The 25,002-nt window shown below is 48.4% G+C and overlaps 1 protein-coding gene across 2 annotated transcripts in view; it reads left to right on the top strand.

The window, feature by feature from the left end:
• Positions 1-25,002, top strand: part of CFAP99 (cilia and flagella associated protein 99) — a 121,005-nt gene that overhangs the window by 24,468 nt on the left and 71,535 nt on the right. Inside the window, exon 1 of one of the 2 annotated variants that reach the window (XM_044295530.1) lies at positions 901-1,009. The exons of the other annotated variant lie outside the window; for it this stretch is intronic. The gene's annotated coding sequence lies outside the window, so the exon portion shown is untranslated. Of the gene's footprint in view, positions 1-900; positions 1,010-25,002 lie in introns of those variants that run through there. 2 annotated transcript variants of the gene reach the window in all.

Here is a 25,002-nt window from a genome sequence, read left to right on the forward strand (position 1 = left end):
TGCATTAATGCCGGATCCGGCCCCGGCAAAATGAATCCGGCATTGCGGTCTGGGCATACTGAGACCGCAAAAAATTAGAAAAAATAAATGCCAGATCAGTATAACGGATGACACCGGAGAGACGGATCCGGCATTTCAATGCATCTGTCATGATAAATGCCATCAGTTTGCATGTGTTTTTCGCGGATCCGGCAGGCAGTTCCGGCGATGGAACTGCCTGCCGGAATCCTCTGCCGCAAGTGTGAAAGTAGCGTTATAGGGGTCAGAATAGGATGAAAAAAACTAACAAACTCTTTTAAAAATATTATAACAGAACAAAACCTATATAAATGTGGTATTGCTGTAACAGTGCTGACCCAGAGAATGAAGGGAACAGGGCAGTCTTATCGCGTAGGGAACGCTGTAACAACAAAACCCATAAAACTGGCGGAATTGCGTTGTTTTTTTTTCAATTCCGCCCCATTTGGCATTTTTTTTCCGGCTTCCCACTACATTGCATGCAATATTAAATGGAAAGTACAGCATGTTCTACAAAAAAAATGAGCCCTCATAATGCCATGTGAAGTTTGTGAACGAAAAACAAAAAGCTTATGTCTCCAGGAAAGCAGGGACTAGGGAGAAAGAGTGTTTGGTGATGAAGTGGTTAAAATGACAGGTCGCCCCTGCTCAGCGCTATCCCTGTACATGAAGCGACTACTGCTTTCTCCTGCGAAGCTTTATTAACACCTAACTGAGAACAGGAGTCTTCGCTATATAGCCACGTGTTCCGATTCCACCAATCGCCATGCTCTATAGTTTCAGGTTGCTAGGGCGACGATGAAACACAAGGAGGGTAGCCAGGCCGAGTTGCATTCTGGGAAAAGTAGTTTTTCTCGGCTGACAACAGCTATTGAGAATGGAAAAGCTGTACGTTTGAGGACTACAATACCCAGACGTCTTCGCGCTGCATTAGAAACGGCAGTCCCGTACCCACCCGAGGTCCTAAATAAACGGCGGCTCTCGCAGCAAGGTAAATCGTTACCGTTACCGTAGATGAGACTGTATTGTGTACATACACGGTCCTCACAAATCTCTACTGCCACAATAACGTGCTACTTCTGTGTGCTACATCTGTTCCTGGGAAAGCTGGGTGACAAACAGCAGCACTCCCATGGTGTTTGTCACTCAGCTTCCCTAAAGTCCTGATCTGCTTGAGGAATGGGGGCAGTAGATGGCACCCTGGTACATCTGGCTTTCCAGGGTTCTAGGAAAGCTGGGTGACAGCCTCTTTGGAGGGGTCTTCTCCACAATCAGTACTTTAGCCCCTGTGTACAGGATAGGGGATGTGTCTGATCAGGGGGGTCTAACCTCTGGGACCCCCACCTGTCACACCCCGGGTCTCCCATCTGAGTGCAGTCTGCTGCTGCGCCATTGAGCTCTATGGGACTATTGGGGGCAGCGGCGAGTTCTGTACTCAGCAGTCCCATGCAAGTGATCACACTTCTGCACTACTGCTCCATTCATATAGTGAACGCCGACAGTCCTGTAGACTTTACATGGGGTGACAGGGTGCATGCTGGGCCACCGCTCCATTCACAGGTGGGACGACCACTATTCTCACGGTAACAGAGGTCCAGGGTCAGAGCGGCCATAGACCCTACAGGCATATTTACCGGTGGGCCGATGCCCAAGGGTCCTGCCAGCCGGGTATATAAAGATCTGATGCATTAATTAACGTAGGAGCATCAGGTACGTATTCATCTAGCCAGCTGCCGCAGGTGCCTCCTGAATAAAGCTGTATTACTGTCCTCAGGATGATTATACAGTTTCATAATATGGCAGCACGGTGACGGTGGCCCAGTGGTTAGCACTGGTACCTAGCAGTGTTGGGGTCCTAGGTTTGAATCCGACCAAGGACAACATCTGCATGGAGTTTGTATGTTCTCCCTATGTTTACTCCGGTTTCCTCCCACACTCCAAAGACATACTGATAGGGACCTTAGATTGTGAGCCCCATTGGGGACAGTTGGATGCTAATGTCTGTAAAGCGCTGCAGAATATAGTAGTAGCTCTATAAGTGCATAGAATAAATAAATACTGTGGCGCAGGCAGCAGTATATTGTGCTGCACTGTGGTATCTGGTTCTAATAGGGCAGTATATTGTGCTGCACTGTGGTTCTGCTGGGGCAGTATATTGTACTGCACTGTGGTATTTGGTTCTGCTGGGGCAGTATATTGTGCTGCACTGTGGTATTTGATTCTGCTGGGGCAGTATATTGCGTTTCACTGTGGTATCTGGTTCTGCTGGGGCAGTATATTGTGCTGCTCTGTGGTATCTGGTTCTGCTGGGGCAGTATATTGTGCTGCACTGTGGTATTTGATTCTGCTGGGGCAGTATATTGCGTTTCACTGTGGTATCTGGTTCTGCTGGGGCAGTATATTGTGCTGCTCTGTGGTATCTGGTTCTGCTGGGGCAGTATATTGTGCTGCACTGTGGTATTTGGTTCTGCTGGGGCAGTATATTGTGCTGCACTGTGGTATCTGGTTCTGCTGGGGCAGTATATTGTACTGCACTGTGGTATCTGGTTCTGCTGGGGCAGTATATTGTGCTGCTCTGTGGTATTTGGTTCTGCTGGGGCAGTATATTGGGCTGCACTGTGGTATTTGGTTCTGCTGGGGCAGTATATTGTGCTGCTCTGTGGTATCTGGTTCTGCTGGGGCAGTATATTGTACTGCACTGTGGTATTTGGTTCTGCTGGGGCAGTATATTGTGCTGCACTGTGGTATTTGGTTCTGCTGGGGCAGTATATTGTGCTGCACTGTGGTATTTGGTTCTGCTGGGGGCAGGTATATTGTGCTGCACTGTGGTATTTGGTTCTGCTGGGGCAGGTATATTGTGCTGCACTGTGGTATTTGGTTCTGCTGGGGCAGGTATATTGTGCTGCACTGTGGTATTGGTTCTGCTGGGGCAGTAGGTATGTGCTGCACTGTGGTATTTGGTTCTGCTGGGGCGGTATATTGTGCTGCACTGTGGTATTTGGTTCTGCTGGGGCAGTATATTGTGCTGCACTGGTGGGTATCTTGGTTCTGCTGGGGCAGTATATTGTGCTGCTACTGTGGTATTTGGTTCTGCTGGGGCAGTATATTGTGCTGCACTGTGGTATTTGGTTCTGCTGGGGCAGTATATTGTGCTGCAACTGTGGTATTTGGTTCTGCTGGGGCAGTATATTGTGCTGCACTGTGGTATTTGGTTCTGCTGGGGCAGTATATTGTGCTGCACTGTGGTATCTGGTTCTGCTGGGGCAGTATATTGTGCTGCACTGTGGTATTTGGTTCTGCTGGGGCAGTATATTGTGCTGCACTGTGGTATTTGGTTCTGCTGGGGCAGTATATTGTGCTGCACTGTGGTATTGGTTCTGCTGGGGCAGTATATTGTGCTGCACTGTGGTATTTGGTTCTGCTGGGGCAGTATATTGTGCTGCACTGTGGTATTTGGTTCTGCTGGGGCAGTATATTGTGCTGCACTGTGGTATTTGGTTCTGCTGGGGCAGTATATTGTGCTGCACTGTGGTATTTGGTTCTGCTGGGGCAGTATATTGTGCTGCACTGTGGTATTGGTTCTGCTGGGGCAGTATATTGTGCTGCACTGTGGTATTTGGTTCTGCTGGGGCAGTATATTGTGCTGCACTGTGGTATCTGGGTTCTGCTGGGGCAGTATATTGTGCTGCACTGTGGTATTTGGTTCTGCTGGGGCAGTATATTGTGCTGCACTGTGGTATCTGGTTCTGCTGGGGCAGTATATTGTGCTGCACTGTGGTATTTGGTTCTGCTGGGGCAGTATATTTATGCTGCACTGTGGTATTTGGTTCTGCTGGGGCAGTATATTGTGCTGCACTGTGGTATTGGTTCTGCTGGGGCAGTATATTGTGCTGCACTGTGGTATTGGTTCTGCTGGGCAGTATATTGTGCTGCACTGTGGTATTGGTTCTGCTGGGGCAGTATATTGTGCTGCACTGTGGTATTTGGTTCTGCTGGGGCAGTATATTGTGCTGCACTGTGGTATTTGGTTCTGCTGGGGCAGTATATTGTGCTGCACTGTGGTATTTGGTTCTGCTGGGGCAGTATATTGTGCTGCACTGTGGTATTTGGTTCTGCTGGGGCGGTATATTGTGCTGCACTGTGGTCTGTGGTTCTGCTGGGGCAGTATATTGTGCTGCACTGTGGTATTTGGTTCTGCTGGGGCAGTATATTGTGCTGCACTGTGGTCTGTGGTTCTGCTGGGGCAGTATATTGTGCTGCACTGTGATATCTGGTTCTGCTGGGGCAGTATATTGTGCTGCACTATGGTATTTGGTTCTGCTGGGGCAGTATATTGTGCTGCACTGTGATATCTGGTTCTGCTGGGGCAGTATATTGTGCTGCACTATGGTATTTGGTTCTGCTGGGGCAGTATATTGTGCTGCACTGTGGTCTGTGGTTCTGCTGGGGCAGTATATTGTGCTGCACTGTGGTCTGTGGTTCTGCTGGGGCAGTATATTGTGCTGCACTGTGGTCTGTGGTTCTGCTGGGGCAAGTATATTGTGCTTCGCTATCTTCTTGCTGGCCCCGCCTACTTGTGTTGCTCCGCCTTTTGTCAATTTGGACCCACCTACAACATGAGGCCACTTTTAGTTGGCAGTCTGCCCCTGCAGAGGTCGGAAACGCATCAGTCGGACACATATTGTATCCTTAGTTGTTAAAAACCTCTTTAAAACTCCCTTTAAGGCTCCACTCAGACGTCTGTAGAATGGGTCCGGATCCGTTCCGCAATTATGCAGAACAGACCCATTTATTTTCAATGGGGCCGGAAAAGATGCGGACAGCACACAGTGTGCTGTCCGCATCCGCATTTCCGGTCAGCCGCCACGAACTTCCGGTCCACAACTTCACAAAAAAAATAGAGCAGCTGTGGACAAGGATAGGAATCCTCTATTGAATGCCGGCGATGTGCGGCGTCAGTGTTTTGCGGACCGCAAAACACTATAGACGTCTGGACCCTTAAGGGCTTGTCCAGGATTCTGGAATGGATGGCTTATCAGATCTGCAGAGGATCGCCCGCACTCTCACCAATCCGTTCGGTTGCAGCTACGGCACCAGAAGTTGGCGCTGGAACTGCACAGCTCCGTCCATTTTGTAGAAGATAGAGCTGGGGTCTGCAGCGCTGCTCCCGTCCATGTGAGTATTTTTTTCTGCCCTGTTTGGCTGTACCCTGGCAGGAGCAGTTATGCTGGCGTTACACAGGACGCCGTAGTCAGACTGTAAATGCCTGCTCCTATTATAAGGGCTCATGCACAAGAACGTGTGCGGCCCGTGCCCCGTATTGCAGCCCGCAAACAGCAAGTCCCCAATATACGGGCACCAGCTCTGTGTGCTCCATATCACGGATGCAGACCCTTTCACTTGAATGGGTCCGCAATCCATAAGCTATGGAGTGGCGCGGAGGCATGGATCGGAAGCCCACTGAAGCACTACGGGGCGCTTCCATGGGATTTCGATCCGTGCCTCTACACTGCAAAAAAAAACAAACGTCGTTGACCCATTCAAGTGAATAAGGCCTCTTTCACACTTGCGTTGTCCGGATCCGTCGTGTACTCCATCCGTCTTCAAAATGCGTTCAGTGTTACTATGGCAGCCAGGACGCTATTAATGTCCTGGTTGCCATAGTAGGAGCGGGGGAGCGGTATACTTACCGTCCGTGCGGCTCCCGGGGCGCTCCAAAATGACGTTAGAGCGCCCCATGCGCATGGATGACGTGTCCATGCGATCACATCATCCATGCGCAGTGGGGCGCCCTGACGTCACTCTGGAGCGCCCCGGGAGCCGCACGGACGGTAAGTATACTGCTCCCCCCGCTCCCCACTACACTTTACCATGGCAGCCAGGACTTTAGCGTCCCGGCAGCCATGGTAACCATTCAGAAAAAGCTAAACGTCGGATCCGGCAATGCGCCGAAACGACGTTTAGCTTAAGGCCGGATCCGGATTAATGCCTTTCAATGGGCATTCATTCCGGATCCGGCCTTGCGGCAAGTGTTCAGGATTTTGGGCCGGAGCAAAAAGCGCAGCATGCTGCAGTATTTTCTCCGGCCAAAAAACGTTCCGGTCCGGAACTGAAGACATCCTGATGCATCCTGAACGGATTTCACTCCATTCAGAATGCATTAGGATAATCCTGATCAGGATTCTTCCGGCATAGAGCCCCGACGACGGAACTCTATGCCGGAACAAAAGAACGCAGGTGTGAAAGAGCCCTTAGCGGTCAAGCTTTTGCGGTCTGCAGCACGGGCACGGGTCCTGATTGATAGGATTTTGATTACATCTACCATTAATGTCGTATTGACGGGAGTCTAATCTTTGGACCCCTGCCAATGCCCAGAGCCTGTGGGTGAAAGGAAATGTCCCCTTTTGATTTATTCCAATGTTTCCGACTTTTCTAATTACACTCATTTATTAAATAAATATTAATAAATAAATAAATAGATACTGCACCCAGATACAGATGTTGATTGCTGGGAAACATGGCAGATGCAGTTTTGTCCCAGGCAGATAAATAAATGATTTCTGGTGTGGTCTGAATAGACACTGGGTCTTGCCACTAGAGGGCGTAAAAGTGGCTTCCCCGCTGCTCTATAACAAGGCTCTCAGAGGCTACTTGTGGGTAGTGTTCCTCTTGGTGAGAGATCATTGTCTGATAGACATACCTCACACTTGAAGACATTTTCACCAGTTGACAGACTTTAAGAGGAGGTGCATCATAGGCTGTTACATGAGGGCACCCACACAACAAACTGGCCCTGGACGGCCCCGACAGACACCAGTAGAGAGGATCGTTTGTTCCGCAGACAGACAGCAGCAGCTCTCACAGTTTCATTGTCCACCATCCAGACACAGGAGGCCCCTTCATTACACCCCCTGTCTCTGCCCGGACCATTTCCTGGCACTTATCAGAAGGAAATCTGGTGTCGCGGTGTCCCTTACGTGTCCGGCCAGTGACAATCACCACCTCTTTAGTTTGCAGTGGTGTTGTGAATACGAAACCTGGACTGCTATGGACTGAAACAGAATCGTCTTTAGCGATGAATCCAGGTTCTGTTTGGGATATCTTGACGGTTGGTTCTGGAGTATGGAGATCTCGTGATGAGAGCTTCAATCCTGCCTTTGCTGTGCCCCAACTGCTGCTGTGATGATCTGCGGAGCCATCGCATACGACAGTCGGTCACCTCTAGTAGTGATATGAGGGACACTTACAGCTCAGTGATATGTGCGGGACATCCTGCCGCCACGTGTCGCCTCTCATGGCCGGGCTCTCAGCTGGTATTTTCCAGCAGGCAGGGGCGGATTGGCCATAGACCTTACAGGGAAATTTCCTAGTGGGCCAATGCCCAGGGGGCCGCCCAAGCCCCCCTCTATGCTGCTAGCTGGGTACATAATGAGCTCTCAGCGGTAATTAACACTGTGAGAATCAGGTACTTATGTACTCAGCCAGTGACCGCACATGTCCTCCGGAATTCAACTGTGGCCCGCATCTCACCTCCTAAGCCCCCTGATCCATATCGTAATCAGAGACACCTGGACGAGGAGGAGAACAGAAAATGGCGTCTATTGATGGCCAACACAGAGGGAAAGCTTGTGTTACCCCGTCTCCTGTCAATTTAGACAATCCTACAACATTGGGGCACTTTTAGGTTCTTTTTGCCAGGACCACTTTAAGTTCCCAATCCGCCTCTGCCAGCAGGATAACGCTTGCCCGCACACAGCAAGGGTTTGCCAGGAATGTCTCCACCCGATTACGACACTTCCTTGGCTTCCCGGTCGCCAAATTTATCACCAATCCAGCATTTATGGGACCAGCTAGGACGTATGTGTGGCCGCCTCTCCATTACCTTCTATGGGTCTGCTGGATCACTTTCCCATAGAAGCCGTCGTTCTCTTTTTGAGTTGTAAAAACAACAGAATAAGTGCATGCAGGTTATTTTGTGGCGTTGTTTGTTTGTCCGCTAATGTTTTCTTCATGGCGTTTTTCCCCAATAGGGAAGGTGATGACTGAAAAAAGCACCAAGCGCTACAACATGCTGCATTTGTTTTTAAAAAGCCAGAAAGACAAAATATGCCGCCCAATAAACCAAACCTGCCCGAAGTGAATGGAGAGCACACCGGGCGTGCACAGCATCGCCACTCAATGCTATGGGACTTCCAAAAACAGCCGATCGCGAGCGCTTGTCTATTTTCAAAAGTCCTATAGCAGTTAATGGAGGGTGGACGCATGCGCTGTGTGCTCTTCCTTCACTTTAGGGTTCTGTTCTGAGGAAAGCAGCAAGTTCCAGAGGTGGGACCCACACCTATCTGACACTGATGGCATATCCTAGTGATATGTCATCAATGTCCCAGATGGGAATACCCCTTTCATTTTCTTCTAAGGCTACTTTCACACTAACGTGCTACAGCAAGTCCACCGTCCCGCCGGTAGTCCGTTCCGGCCCCATTCACTAAAATGGGGCGGGCCGGAGAAAAACCGCAGCGTGCTGTAGTTTTATTCTGGCCACCTCTCGGCATGTTTGCCGCGCTGCGGCCGGACCTCCAAGCCGCCCCCATTATAGTGAACGGGGCCGGAGCGGACTTCCGGCGGCATCCTGAGGATAGGTCATCAATAAGTATAAGGCCCCTTTCACACGAGCGAGTATTCCGTGCGGGTGCGATGCGTGAGTTGAACGCATTGCACCCGCACTGAATCCTGACCCATTCATTTCTATGGGGCTGTTCACATGAGCGGTGATTTTCACGCATCACTTATGCGTTGCGTGAAAATCGCAGCATGCTCCTCTTTGTGCGTTGCGGTGCGATAATCCACGCAACGCAGGCCCCATAGAAGTGAATGGGGTTGCGTGAAAATCGCAAGCATCCGCAAGCAAGTGCGGATGCGGTGCGATTTTCACGCATGGGTTCTAGGTGACAGTCTATTCACTGTATTATTTTCCCTTATAACATGGTTATAAGGGAAAATAATAGCATTCTGACTACAGAATGCATAGTATAATAGTGCTGGAAGGGTTAAAAAAATAAAAAAGTTAACTCACCTTATCCTCTTGTTCGCGTAGTTCGTTCCCGGTCTGTTCTTTGCTAGCTGTGTGCTTGGGCTAAAGGACCTTTGATGACGTCAGATCACATGCTCCATCACCACGGTGATGGACCATGTGATTGCAGCATGTGATCTGACGTCATCAAAGGTCCTTTAGCCCAAGCACACAGCTAGCAAAGAACAGACCGGGAACGAACTACGCGAACAAGAGGATAAGGTGAGTTAACTTTTTTATTTTTTTAACCCTTCCAGCACTATTATACTATGCATTCTGTAGTCAGAATGCTATTATTTTCCCTTATAACCATGTTATAAGGGAAAATAATACAATCTTCAGAACATCAATCCCAAGCCCGAACTTCTGTGAAGAAGTTCGGGTTTGGGTACCAAACATGCGCGATTTTTCTCACGCGAGTGCAAAACGCATGACAATGTTATGCACTCGCGCGGAAAAATTGCGCATTTTCCCGCAACGCACTCGGCTCTTATCCGGGCAAAAAACATGACGCCCGTGTGAAAGAGGCCTAACTTTGACAACCCCTTTAAGTACAGGCAGTCCCCGGGTTACGTACAACTCGTACTTCCGTACACTGCCTCATGGGACCAGAAGTGTACTCCCCCTTCAAGCTCTCGGCATTCTCTGCAAGCCGTAGATTAGAGACATCCAGGACTCCGCTGCCCGCTCTCTGCAGCTGGGAGTTGAAAACCGCAGGGGACGGGGAGGGAGGGGGCAGCCTGTGCGTGTAAAGCAGAGCAGAACTCACTTAAAGGGATTCTGTCACCTCCCCTAAGCCAAAAAACGATTTTAAAGCAGCCATGAAGCACAGCTTACCTGGATTAGGCTGTGCTCTTTTATCTTGAAATCCGTCCAGCAGTTACTGCAAAAAACTACTTTGATTGATATGTAAATGTGTCCTGAAGGTGCCCAGAGGGGCGTTTTTTTCTTCTTAGAGAGCCCAGTACCGCCCCTCTTTCAGTGCCCAGCCCGCCTTCCTTGTACTTTCTAACCGCCGCCTCCAGCCTGCCACAGCCTCCCCTCCCTCTCCTCCCCCTCCCTCACGCCGAACGAACTCTCGCACAGGCGCAGTACCCACTGAGGGCTGCGCCTGTGCGATCATCAGGAGACTGAGGGCGGCAGCTTCATCTTCGTCACTGGGCATGCGCCGAGCCCAGTGACGTCCGATGTTAGCTCTTTCCCTCAGTCAGCCTGGTGGGAAGCGCAGAGGATTGCCGATCGCTGCTGCACCCTGCGCTTTCTCCAGTCTGCCTGCCACAGTGAAGACGGCCAGCGATTTCTTTCCCCACCCTCCCTTCAGGAAAGAAATAAGTATTTGTTGGGGCAAATTAGGTATTATTATATTAAGTAAAGCTGTATTGTATTTAGCACTGAAAGAGGGGCGGTACTGGGCTCTCTAAGAAGAACAAAACGCCCCTCTGGGCACCTTCAGGACACATTTACATATCAATCAAAGTCGTTTTTTGCAGTAACTGCTGGACGGATTTCAAGATAAAAGAGCACAGCCTAATCCAGGTAAGCTGTGCTGCATGGCTGCTTTAAAATCGTTTTTTGGCTGAGGGGAGGTGACAGAATCCCTTTAAAGGGGTTGTCCCACTTCATAAAATAGGTTTTATCTAATCTATTTACCCCCACACAACATATCTTCCTATCCATGTTATTATCCAAAAGCTACCTTTCATTCAAAAAATCATGTAAAGCGATTCCTTTGTTGTTTTCTGTATCCCATGGATACGGCCTCTTTCGTCCGGCCGCATCGCTGTGCCGCGCCTGCGCACAACGGCTGAACAAGTACTCGGGCCGCCTCTCCATTCCTACAAGTACGCGCACGCCCGCGCATGCGCAAATACAGCAGGCGGGTGCCGGAATCAAATAGCCGGCACCCGACCTCTATGACAGGGAGCGGGACCTTAGGGTTAACTGCCGCTGATCGCAGCCCCCTATCATAGAGGTCGGGTGCCGGCTATTTCACTCCGGCACCCACCTCCTGCATTTGTATTAACATTGGTGGCGCAGTGCGCCCCCCCCCCCCCCCAGTATAATATACATTCAGTGCGGCCACCCCCCCCCCCCCCCAGTATAATATACATTCAGTGCGGCCACCCCCCCCCCCCCAGTATAATATACATTCAGTGCGGCCACCCCCCCCAGTATAATATACATTCAGTGCGGCCACCCCCCCCCCAGTATAATATACATTCAGTGCGGACCCCCCCAGTATAATATACATTGGTGGCGCAGTGGGAAGTGCCAATGAGGGTTAAAAAAATAAATAAAAAATTAACTCACCTCCTCCAATTGTTCGCGCAGCTGCCGGTCTCCTGTTCTATCTTTAGGACCTGTGAAAGGACCTTTGGTGACGTCACTGAGCTAATCACATGGTCCATTACCATGGTGATGGATCATATGATGTACCATGTGATGACCACAGTGATGTCACCAAAGGTCCTTTCACAGGTCCTAAAGATAGAACAGGAGACCGGCAGCTGCGCGAACAATTGGAGGAGGTGAGTTAATTTTTTATTTATTTTTTTAACCCTCATTGGCACTTCCCACTGCGCCACCAATGTATATTATACTGGGGGGGTCCGCACTGAATGTATATTATACTGGGGGGGGGGTGGCCGCACTGAATGTATATTATACTGGGGGGGGGTGGCCGCACTGAATGTATATTATACTGGGGGGGGGGGTGGCCGCACTGAATGTATATTATACTGGGGGGGGGGGGGGTGGCCGCACTGAATGTATATTATACTGGGGGGGGGGGGGTGGCCGCACTGAATGTATATTATACTGGGGGGGGGCGGCCGCACTGAATGTATATTATACTGGGGGGGGGGGGGGCGCACTAAATGTATATTATACTGGGGGGGGGGGGCCGCACTCAATGTTTATTATACTGGGGGGGGGGCGGGACCTCACATACGGCTCCATGTGGATGACCTCATACACATGAACGAGCACGCAGGGTGAGTCATGAGGAGGCGTGGCCTTCACTCAACTGCCTGAGAACCAGGAAGTTATCAGGACATCTACTGCTGATAAGATTAAAAAAGCAAAGTGGGACAACCCCTTTAAAGAGCAAAAAACATTCCGGAGCAGACAATCAGACTGCTTCAGGGACAAGCTTTATTTAATTATTCATTAAAGGAGACCATTACAGGGTTCTCTGACAACTGTACCCTGTCCTCTGAATCCGGTGTCCATCTCTGTACATACAGTGTCTCTATACCCTGCAACAATGCCTCCAAAACAAAAATCTGATGCAAGTGCTGGTGATACAGCAAAGAAAAGAAAGTTGCATTTCCTATGTAGAACATCATGCAATTTAGTTTTAATGAGTATGGAATGAGTTTAGAGCTTTCTGTAACCTCATTAGAAACATGTCATCTAATATCCTGTCCTTTGGCTGGTGGTTAGTGCTTAAAAAAAGTGCCTTATTCGACTTATGAACAATCCTACAGTCCCTATCTTGTACGTAACTCGGGGACTGCCTGTAATCACTTTTTTTGCTTTTTATTTTTTTTATATATATATTTTTTTTTTTTGTGTCATTTTTTTTAGATCCCATTAAGGCATTATTATTTTATCACTTATTACTAATGTGTTATCTCCTGTATGCTATTCTATAGTTCTCTGTGTCTCTATGTTCTGGTTCTGGCCAAACTGCCAGTTTGATTTGATGTACTGCTCCAAATTAATTAAGATACGTGCACGGAGAGATCAGACAGACAACTCACTACATGGAGTTAATCAGGATCTCTGGTTTATTTCTGAAAACAACATGGGTTTCATGAGAGGAAGAAGTGGGAGGGGGGTGAAAGATAAAGTATATATTTTCTATTGGCTATGAACTCTCTACTTTTCTGTAACCTTGACGGCCAGAGGAAATTCCTCCTCACTCCCCCCCCTTGTTCCTGGGTGAAAACGTTACTACTTCTTTCTTTGTAACTGCTTGCTTGAGCTGAACGGAAACCACAAAGAAACACATGATAAAAACACAAAGTAAGATTCTAGTTTATAGGTGTTGGCAGAATGCCTGGCCGCCATCTTAGCTCAACAAGCAAGTATCCATTTTGTATCAATAGTCCATAACAGTCCCCCCTTGGAGACTTGATTGTAGACTTTCCCTTCGCCTAGCGAATCCCCTGGGCATACCATTCGTATCCTCTTCACCCGCAGTGGCGACAACCTACCCCTTATAGGTAGGCTCCCGGTTGCTCGGACTTGTGGTAATACCCTGGGATTCATCTCACCCTATCTCAGCCAGGCATCATTGTGAGGAGGGGGAGCTGTGTTGAACGATGTTTCCTTCTGTCCTTCCTCATCGTAGAGGAGCATAATAGGTCGTTCATCAGTTTTCTTCATTCTTTTTGAAAAGCGGGTCACACAAATAAGAACGAGCTTAATCACTACATATATCACCAATATTATTAGGGCTACCTGCAATATTACCTGGACAATTCCCATGAGCCAACCCCCAATACCTTTTGACTGACTTTCGGTGTCGTTAGCTAATATACCTGTCAGGAGATCCTGTACAGTACGGTTGTTACAGGGCAGATCCTTTCCGTTCTCAGCATCTACACCAATACACTGCACGTGGCTGTCTGTTTTTGAATCATTGCAACCTGAGTGTATGTGTGGACTAAATGTCATACCTTTGGTTTGTACTTGGAGACAATAACAGTGTGTCCAGCTAGGAAAACATGTGACATTAGCCCAGTGTCCCTCTTGCCAAGGAGTAGAGCTATAATCTACCGAGGGTCCTGATCTGTTTATCATGAGCCATGGGGCATCTGCCCACCCTGCGACAGGTAAGGCTACTTCCCTGTCCTTGTGTGTACTGGATTTAACTTGGTGTATGCTAGTGAGAAAGATGGTAGAATTAGACAGGTCAATCAGTTCAGAAAGTTCCAAGGGAATTGCAACATAAGGCATACTGGTTGAACTCACAGGACTGTGGGTACAGATCCAACAATCTCTGAGTGTCTCAACCCCAGGACTAGAATTTGATGGTGCCGTGTCAGTGAATTGTCCCATTCATTACCCAGTGGCGTGAACACTGCAGATATGCCCACTGTCAAAGTCATGATCAGTATGTGAATCCTCATGGCTTATTGTTCCAGGGTCGTCGGGACAGCCTTTACTCTTTTACAATGTGAGGCGTGGATCCAGGTAAGCCTCCATCGAGTTTCACAGAGGTCGGGGTAGTCAGCAACACCTGGTACGGCCCCTCGTATCGTGGTTCGAGGGTGTTTCTGACGTGTTTCTTGACCACCACCCACTCTCCAGGTTTGAGAGTGTGTATTCCCTCTAGGGAGTCAGGATCTGGAATGGAAGAGAAAACTTGTGCACGTATGTTAGACAATTGTTTACTCAGGGCAATCATATATTTAGCAACAGATTCATAATGCATTTGCAATTGCTGTGGGAAGTACTGTCCCATCCTAGGCCGTGTCCTAAACAAAATTTGGTGTGGAGGCCTAGGGGTGTGTCTAACTGAAAATAGTGCTATTGGCAGGCATTGTACCCAACTGAGCCCTGTCTCCCCAGTCATTTTCAGCATCTTGGACTTCAGTACCCCGTTCAGTCGTTTGACTTTGTTGCCGCTTTGGGGTCTGTAGGGTGTGTGATAGGCTAAGTGTGACCCTACCATCTTCCAGACTTCTTGGGTTAGACTAGCAGTGAATGCTGGGCCCTGATCACTCTCAATGACCTCAGGTACTCCGAACCTACAGACAAGCTCCTGCATCAGTTTTTTTGCAGTAGTGGTTGCTGTCTGGTTTCGGACGGGGTAGGCTTCTGGCCACCCAGAGAACAAGTCTATCACTACTAGCACATATTGAAACCCTTGGCACATTGGCATCTGGATGTGGTCAATTTGAATCCGTTGGAACGGGTACTGGGCTTTGGGGAGACGTTTGGCTGGTGTAGGCTCAGGTCTTCCCGGGTTGCACTGCGCACAGATGAGGCAAGACTGAGTATGCCTCACCAGGACAGGGGTTATCCCTGGGGCCATTGTCTATTAGTTCTTTCATGATGGTCTTAGATTGGTGGGTGGGCCCATGAGCTATTGAAGCTATCAGAGGATAGAGAGCTTTGGGCAGAGATACTCTCTTTCCTTGGGTCCACAGTCCAGATTCTTTCTCTTCTTGGGCTGACTCTTTTAGCCAATCCAATTTTTCTTGTGGCGTGGTCTGTTTCTGTAACTGGACTAGCAGGTCCCAGGAGACCTCTTTTGATTTCTGTGTTAGGTCTGTTGTGGACTCCGTTGCTATCAAGACTTGTGAGGGCTGTTCTTCTTCCTCTTTCACTGCTACTTGCTTTGCTGCTTGATCAGCTAGGGCCTTTCCTCTGGCTTCAGAGGTGTCAGCTCGAGTGTGCCTGTAGATCAATAAAATCTTCAGATTCTCCAGTATACTCCCCCCTTGGAAGAGGAAGGAGTGCAGCAGGATTGAGGATGCGGCACCTCTGAATGGTGACATTATCTGGCAGAAGCAAACTACACGGAAGCCGGAGGTGGCGCTGTGCAGTGAGGTGTTTAGGTTGAGTCTGCTGGAGGATGGCAGAAATGTCATGGGGAGCCAGAATAGTGAGGGGATGACCCAGCACAACGTCAGATGTGACGTTTAGAAGAGAGCTGGCAGCATGGATAGCTCTGACACAGGAAGGGGCTTCTCTGGCTACTGGGTCCAGTCTCTTTGTATGGTAGGACTTTGGGGTCCTTCAGGGTCACAGTGACTGGTGGGACATTGAGGTATCCAATATCCTGGGGTCCTCTGGCCCAGAGAGTATTGGGGATGAGGTGCAAAATGGTTTGCAGCGAATCCCCTTGCTCATATAAATCAGTGCAGAATTTTATTGTCAGACATCCGGCAGCCGTGGGTGTCACATAATTTGAGTGAAAACCACAAAGACCAAGAAGCGAGACAGTTTCTTATCAGAAAGAGGAGCTTAAACTAACACAGCAGAAACTAACATTTCTGTGAAAAGAAAAAAGGTGGGGGTCAACTGATCCCCCGCAGCTGTCCTGCAATGTGGAATGATCTGCTAATTTAACTTTTGTCCATTTCTGTAGTTGTTCTATAAAGAATTCTCCAGACTCATGATCCCGGGGGTCAAAGTTAGCACCTTTAAGTTCAGGGATGTGGATTTGATCCATTATCAGTGTGGAGTATTCACCTGTCTTGTTTTCCACTATACTTTGCAGGTCCGACCATGTGCACCCATAGGTTTGATGCACTTGGGACAGTTTCCTGAAAAAGGGCATGGGATGGGTCTCAGGGTCAGGCAGTAAATTCACTATGGTGAATAACTGTTTTGGGGTGAAAGACACATATTTTGGTGGTCCCTGTGGCCGGTTAAGTGCTAGGGCTTCTTTCAGTGTCTCAAGGTTTCCCTGCTCAATTTTCTGTAAGTTCTTTTGTAACTCTGTAATCTGACCCTGCAGTATTTGATCTTGTGAACGTCGTGATGGGCGCACGGTCATGGGTACAGTCCACTGTGGTGCCAGGGGTAAAGTTGGCGGATCACCGTAGTCTGTCGGGGTACCCCGCGAAGGAGTCTGCATATTACCCGGTGCATTTTGTATGCCCATTGTGGATTCTGCAGCACCGTCTGCATCCCCCTGTTCTGCTTCATCAGGTTGCCCCCCTACCATTATAGGAGTAAGGGAATGTACCGTCCGGGTTAACCATGGGGTACAAGGTAGTAGGAAGGGGCAAGGGTGACATAGGAGTGACGGGGGGGGGGTCCGGACCGAATGATATTAAAGGTCCGTTCATGGGTGTTGCCTGGGGACAAGATGGCGCTGTAGCTAACACGGGAAGTGATGGGACGTGCCAGGGAGTAGTTACCAAGGTGTGGTTTTGTGGGTGGGGAACCCCACAGGGAAGGCACATATCACGGGAGGAGGGATTCTGTTGACCACATGTTTTGCAGGTCCACCCACCTGCTTTCTTCCCGGCGCCATTATAGGGTGGTGGCTAGTCATGTATCAATGCAACACCAGGCTTACAGAAATATCTCTGTCTTTTCTCATCAAAATTTAGTTCCCCCCCGGTCTGTTCAAATTCTTTACTACAGTCCAACCACACACGGACCATGTCTGTCAATTCATCATCTTCTAACTTCCCTCTCTTCTCGTTTAACAACACTTGCCAGGTAGCACTACATAGGATCAGGATGCCTCCTTTACAGACACCTTTAACTCTTCTCCAACTTACTTAATCCTTTTATGAAACGTTTGCCTCTCCTGTCCGCCACGTACTGTTCAGGTGAACAGTAACCCTTCGGGACACTTTCCTCATTTCCCATTATCTCTCGTACCTACTGAAGCCGCCTAAAGACCTCCTGTATAGAGTAATCACTGGACGCGAAGACCTTTGAGTCCCGGTCAGCACACTCTGGGCTACCGCGAACCGCTCTCCACCCATCTGTGATCGTCCTCTTTATGGAGATTCGAGTCAGACACCGGGCTGAACTCCGATACAGGCACACAGGAGAACTACGTGTCTCCGTCAGTGATACTTGTCAACAGGGTCTTCACAACTTATAGGCACAACACAGTACATCAAGACTTTAAAAAAACATATGGGGTTCTTACTTTCATGCCCTCAAGGACTGCTTCCGCACCCCTCCCTCAGACGAACACCAAGAGGCTACACCAGGGGACACTTTATAGGCAAGATGACTCAATTTTTCTACCTCATATCACGGGTTGCGATCCCGGTGTCCGTTAGTGCGCCTCTCCTCGTCTGGTCTCTGGGGGTACGGGAACAGAGGGTCCAATCCTCGAGCCCCACGTTGGGTGCCAAAATTGTTCTGGTTCTGGCCAAACTGCCAGTTCGATTTGATGTACTGCTCCAAATTAATTAAGATACGTGCACGGAGAGATCAGACAGACAACTCACTACATGGAGTTAATCAGGATCTCTGGTTTATTTCTGAAAACAACATGGGTTTCATGAGAGGAAGAAGTGGGAGGGGGGTGAAAGATAAAGTATATATTTTCTATTGGCTATGAACTCTCTACTTTTCTGTAACCTTGACGGCCAGAGGAAATTCCTCCTCACTCCCCCCCCTTGTTCCTGGGTGAAAACGTTACTACTTCTTTCTTTGTAACTGCTTGCTTGAGCTGAACGGAAACCACAAAGAAACACATGATAAAAACACAAAGTAAGATTCTAGTTTATAGGTGTTGGCAGAATGCCTGGCCGCCATCTTAGCTCAACAAGCAAGTATCCATTTTGTATCAATAGTCCATAACATCTATGACACAGGCTGCAGTGACCCAATCAAAGGGGGAAATTCTCTTTCATCATGCCACAGCAAACGAAATCCTCGGCTTTTCCAGTGCAGAATCCGCCCGATATCAGTTTTTCCGCACGCAAATCCGCGTGGAAAATCCACACGCAATCCTGACCGTGTGCATTTAGCCTAAAAGTGCATTTGGAAGGGGTCATTGTTTATTTTATTATTGATTTATTTTATTATTATATTATTTATTATCTATTTTTATTATTTTATTCATTTTATTTTGTCAGTTGTCAGGGGTAGGGGCCACCCTTAAACTGCAATGATTGACAAGGAGCCCGGGGGGCCACCAAGATATCGCTTTCATTGCCTGCTGGTGAGAACTGATCACAAGCTGGGAAGACGATCCTCTGGCAGCGAACAGATTAGAGCAGAGACAGACAGCGTGTGGGCTGCACGTGGGCACCTCCAAGAAGAGAGATCAGATGTCACGTTGGCTGTCTAATGCGGTAGAAAGACACAAAACCAAACAGAGAGACATCAGAAGATGGGTACAGAGAGGGTCGGATATGCAGCAGTGTCCCTCCGGAGAATTATCAGGCTGCGTTCACATGCAGCAGATCAGAGACAGGTCTCATTGTAGTGAACGGGGTTGTCAGAAGATCCTGCCAGGCATATTTTGCACTTTCCCTGGTCTTTTTATCACATTGATCTACATCCAGCGTTTGTGGCATTTCACCGACTTCAATGCAGTAAAAGGCCCCCTCAGGATGCCTATAGATGAAGCTCTGGGAACGGCTGCTATTAACATATGGTTTGGCTGTGGTTTTAGGCCATGTTCACATGTTGGGTTTGTCTATGGTAAATTCACTCTGCTTTTACAAGGTCATCAGCAGAAGTCTGAGGCTGGACTTCTGACCTGCATGTGCCGGAGAAGGAATAGCCCTTTTCAATGGAGCCTTGAGTAGGGCTGAAGCTATCAATTTATTTTAGTAATTAAGTATTCTAGTATTCAAGTACTCTAATAAGAAAAAACTAATTAAAAGAATGTTTTCCTTTATAAAAGCTCATCAGCCCCTCCGTGCCATCAGTTGCCCCCAAAGCCATCAGTTACCCCAGTTCCATCAGCTCCCCCCAGTGCCATCAGTTCCCCCATGCCATCAGTCATCTGTGCCATCAGTTCCCCCTAGTGCCATCAGTCCTCTGTGCCATCAGATCCCCCCCATGCCATCAGTCCTCTATGCCATCAGCTCCCCCCAGTGCCATCAGCCCCCCCGTGCCATCAGTCCTCTGTGCCATCAACTCCCCCCAGTGCCATCAGTCCTCTGTGCCATCAGATCCCCCCATGCCATCAGATCCCCCCATGCCATCAGATCCCCCCATACCATCAGCTCCCCCCAGTGCCATCAGCCCCCCCGTGCCATCAGTCCTCTGTGCCATCAGCTCCCCCCAGTGCCATCAGTCCTCTGTGCCATCAGCCCCCCCAGTGCCATCAGTCCTCTGTGCCATCAGCTCCCCCCAGTGCCATCAGTTCTCTGTGCCATCAGCCCTCCCAGTGCCATCAGCCCTCCCAGTGCCATCAGCTCCCCCCAGTGCCATCAGTACTCTGTGCATCAGCCCCCAGTGCCTTCAGTCCTCTGTGCCATCAGCCCCTCCCCAGTTCCATCAGTACTCTGTGCCATCAGCCCCTCCCCAGTTCCATCAGTACTCTGTGCCATCAGCTCCCCCAGTGCCATCAGTCCTCTGTGCCATCAGTTCTCCAAAGTGCCATTAGCTCCCCTTGCCATCAGTCCTCTGTGCCATCAGCTCCCCCAGTGCCATCAGTCCTCTATACCATCAGCCCCCAAGTGCCATTAGTCCTCTTTGCCATCAGCTCCCCCCTTGCCATCAGTCCTCTGTACCATCAGCCCCCCCCTTGCCATCAGTCCTCTGTACCCTCAGCTCCCCCCGTGCCATCACCCCCATGCCATCAGTACTCTGTGCCATCAGGGCCCCATGCCATCGGTACTGTGTTCCATCAGCCCCCCATGCCATCAGTGCTCTGTGCCCTCAGCTCCCCAAGTGCCACCATCTCTGCTCCTAGCCATAAGTGAAAGGTAAGTGAAATACTTACCTTTCCTGTAGGGGCGCCACGACACTCCACAGCTCTTCTAGCCTCTTCTTCTTCGTGTGCTGCACTGGGACCTGACGTCACACAACGTCCTGACGATGTGTAAGAATTCAGTGCAGCACGGTGTGGGCCGGCGGGTGACCATCGAGCGTGAGTAATAGCAAGCGCTTCACTCACGCTCCATGGTCACATGACACAAACGAATCCTCAATGCAAAAAACTTGCATTGAGGATTTTTCAGTGTCAAGTTACTGAGTTACTCGATTTACTTGAGTAATTGTTGCAGCCTTAGCCTTGAGGGTTAATTTTTAAAAGGGAAACTGTCACCATGAAAATTCGGTGCAGTCTGCAGACAGCAAGTTATAGAGCAGGAGGAGCTGAGCAGATTGATATATAGTTTTATGGGAAATGATTCAGTATGACTTGTATTTTGTTCATTTATATCCCTGGGTTTTCTATGCTTAGGAGTCATGTGGCGGTGCCATCAGTGATTGACAGCTAAGACTCTATGCTTACTCATGCAATGCGTGTAGACTCCATCAGCAGAATAGTGAACACAGCTCTGGAGTGTTAATAGAGGAATTAACTCAGGATAAGTAATGTATGTACACAGTGACTGCGCCAGCAGAATAGTGAGTGCAGCTCTGGAGTATAATACAGGATGTAACTCAGGATCAGTACAGGATAAGTAATGTAATGTATTTACACAGTGACTGCACCAGCAGAATAGTGAGTGCAGCTCTGGAGTATAATACAGGATATAACTCAGGATCAGTACAGGATAAGTAATGTAATGTATGTACACAGTGACTCCACCAGCAGAATAGTGACTGCAGCTCTGGAGTATAATACAGGATGTAACTCAGGATCAGTTAAATATAGCTAATGCCATGCATTTACATTTATAGACCTCAGTATCCTATACTTCACCAGCACCAAAACATTCCCAGATCCCAGCAGTCCCTAGCATGCAGACAAAACAGCATACCCTATACCCATATACACTTGGGTAGCTATAGCAGGGAAGGTGAATCAAAAGAGCTGCTGCAGAATATGTACTGCAGCCTCCCTCCCTCATCTGCATGTCTCCTGATGTGATGGGATCAGCTCCTTTTCCAGCAGGGGCATCGCAGATCTAGCAATTGCACTTGGCCCTAATGCCTGCCACATAAGAAGACACCAGAATAATAAATGGCATTTGGTGCACTGGAGCCTAGGAGCTTCCAGCTGTGCACAGCTGCTGGGCCCCATTGCACCTGCTATACCTGCCTCCCTGGTAGCCATCCCCAGGTGTATTATACCCATCATGCTTTACATTTACAGTCAGCTCACTATGCCGTATGTTTGCAACATCTGGATCGTGACTACCACTCCTCGCTAGGAGCTGAGGAAATGATGAAATGCCTGCATGAGTTCAATGCGGCCATTTACATGCACTTTGTGATTTGCTCATCATGAATATGAAAAAGCCATTCTGTGCAAATAAGCCAATTAAACCAGCACCACAGGGCAGTAACGGGGGTCACATGGGCCCATCTCCACCGCCCGTTATTGCCAGTCTTGCGCCATTACTCACTTGCCGCACTACTTACTCCCATCGTTCTTCTGGCTCATTAGCTACAATCCGGTATTCGCAAGCAAAGAGACACTTATAAAGTACGTGAAAACTTCAGAGCGGATCAGTGACCGTGACAGTCACCATAGGGTAGGGCTGTCAGATCTTCCGTGGACAGGGATGGATGGTGTTTAATTATACTACAGAGAACATCGCGCTCTATGGGGTCATTAAATCCACTTATGCCGTACAGTCACACAAAACACAAATTCTGCTTATATTTCATATACTGTAGACAGAACTGTGTAGTTCCAGCTTCCGGCACCAGGGGTACTGCAGAACAGCGGACCCCCGCCGACCAGATATTAATGGTGGCCATCAATATGGTCTCTGTACTTTCACAAAATCTCATTTAATTTAATAGAAAATGGTGTAAATAGCAAATTTCTAAATCATTTCATTTAAAAATCTGCCTACATCCACCTGAAAAAAAAAGCTGTAAAGTCATGGCCACTAGGAGTCTCACTTCCACCTAAGTTGCGGCAGTCCACTGCATGTTCTCAGGCAAGATCCGTCCCTGGGGGCCAGAGCTAGTTGAGATCCTGAGCCTGATAAAAGAACTGCTTCTGAACATCACTAGAGCCTCCTATGTGTCTGCAAGTGTGATTTATCCCTCCGTAGCAGCTTTCTGAGCTCCCTAGAAGTAAACAAACATAGTAGGAAGTAAGGGAAGTTATGTCACTGCATACAGAGCAGGAAGAAAGGAAGCCACCCACTGCTTCTGAGAGAAATGCATATAGCTGTGCAACTGAAACAAAGAATAATGGGGCTGAAACATAACTGTTCCATAACTGTTCCTTCACATTTATACAAAGACGCACTTTAAAATTCCAGTAAACCCCTTTAAGCCAGCCTCTTTTGGTGCGTATTCCGGCTTTCCATTGTTTCTCAATGGTAACTTGAAATCCAAATGTACAACTGCAAATTCATGGTCGAAATCCGAGGGTCCCTGGCAGAAATCTACACTGGATTTTTTATTTTTTTTACTGAAGAAACCACCATGTGAACCGACCCTAACAATTAGTAGATTCCACATGATTAAATATTCAGAATTTTCGGAGAGTCAGAGGAATTTCCTAATTGGTTATCACTGCTGAGTCTTTTGGTTCTGGTCCTGTGACATTCTGCATCATAACCTGTCCTGGATAACTAGTCTTTCTGGATCATCAGATCCCCAATAAAAGGGATTATCCCAAGAATTTAAAACTCTTTTACTTTTGTCTGTAGGATTTTCTTCCCTTTCTGTGGGTAGGCAGCAGCTTTCAAGGACCTGCATCTCCCAGGATGCACTGCAGTCAGCTCTTATTTAAAGGCTATGTACAACTTTGGAGGCAATTTTTGTTTAAGATTGCATTTTACGAATTTTTAGCTAAAAATAATATTTTCAATTGACCTTTATTAAAAATATTGAGCCATTCTGTCATAAACGGTTAACTGTTTTTCTATGTATGTGACTGGTACTTTCACCTTCACTCTAATAAACCTTATCTCTAAACTACTAAGAGGTCATAAACACTTATTTAAGCCACATCCTTATCTGTAAAATAAAAACTGAGCTATAATGAGTGTAACAGGGTTCCGAAGGTGCACTCGGTCTCCCATCAGCCGCAGACCTGCTGCTTAGCTTCGGGAGCGAGGATCTGTGTTTGACCTCGTTCCCAGGGCGGCTTTGCTAGCTGGGAGGCTCCCTGCTCCTAGGTCTGCCTTGAGCACCGAGCTGATCACTCGGTGCTCGACTGGTCGGTCTGTCGGTCATGTGACGCTGGCCACGTCACATGACCCTCACTCCCCACTATAAATACAGGCAGCCTGCTGGCCACAGGTTGCCTGTTAATTTAGGTTCCTGGCATTTGTTGGATACCTGTGTACTTACCTGATCCTGTTCCCTGACGATCCTTTGCCTGCTCCTCCTGTACTGCGCATCCCTCCTGGTATTTTGACCTCGGCTTCCACCTGACTATTCTTTGCGGACTCCTTTGGTACTTCTCGACTCTCCTGGTATTTATGACCCCTGCTTCTCCTGACCATTCTTTGTGGACTCCTTTGGTACTTCTCGACTCTCCTCTCCTGGTATTTATGACCCCGGCTTCTCCTGACCATTCTTTGCTTATCCCTCTGTACTGCGTTGTCCTCTTGGTTTTGACCCGGTCCGTTCACTATCCGTTATTTGTCTTGTCTGTCCTTCCCGCACGTATCCTAAGTTAGGGACTGCCGTCCAGTTGTCCCCTGTCGACAGGACTCGTGAGGCAAGTAGGCAGGGCCAGGGGTGAGGGTGGAGCGCAGTGGTCACTATCCTTCCCCCTGTGTGTGTGTGTGGACGTGACCGTTACAATGAGTGTTTATAAGGTCAGAGAACAGAGATAAGGAGTCTGCTTGCTCCTTAGATGACGGAAATGACAGAAAATCCACAGGCTGCTAGTACAGCATGTCAGCTCTGTTCACAAAAAAGGACTCCATATTTTTTTAAAAAGACCAATTGAAAAAAATGATTTTTAACTCAACTCAGTGCAATGCAATAATAACAAAAAATGCCCCCCAAGGTGTACATATCCTTTAACCTCTTCCTCCTCTGCCTACAAAATAGCCCCCCGTATATAGCCCCAGAGACACATATGGTATATAATGCTACAACAATTGTCTAGCTATATGTTTCTATGAATTTAGAAGTAGGGATGAGCGAATGAAATGTGACTGGGATGAGAGATCACTGCGTCGGCTCTGAGAGGACAAAAAGAGCAGGGAAACCTCAGAGCATGTTAGTCCACCTCTGACTGTAGGAGAAGGTGGACCAGAAGGAGAAACAGCAGGGGGCGCTACCATAATACTTTATTTTAAATACTCACTTCATTGCTTAGTAATACCTTTCATGAGAGAACCTGTTTTACTTACCTAGAAGTGTGGGTGTGC

The sequence above is a fragment of the Bufo gargarizans genome, chromosome 1 (assembly GCF_014858855.1).
Source record: "Bufo gargarizans isolate SCDJY-AF-19 chromosome 1, ASM1485885v1, whole genome shotgun sequence".
NCBI lineage: Eukaryota > Metazoa > Chordata > Amphibia > Anura > Bufonidae > Bufo > Bufo gargarizans.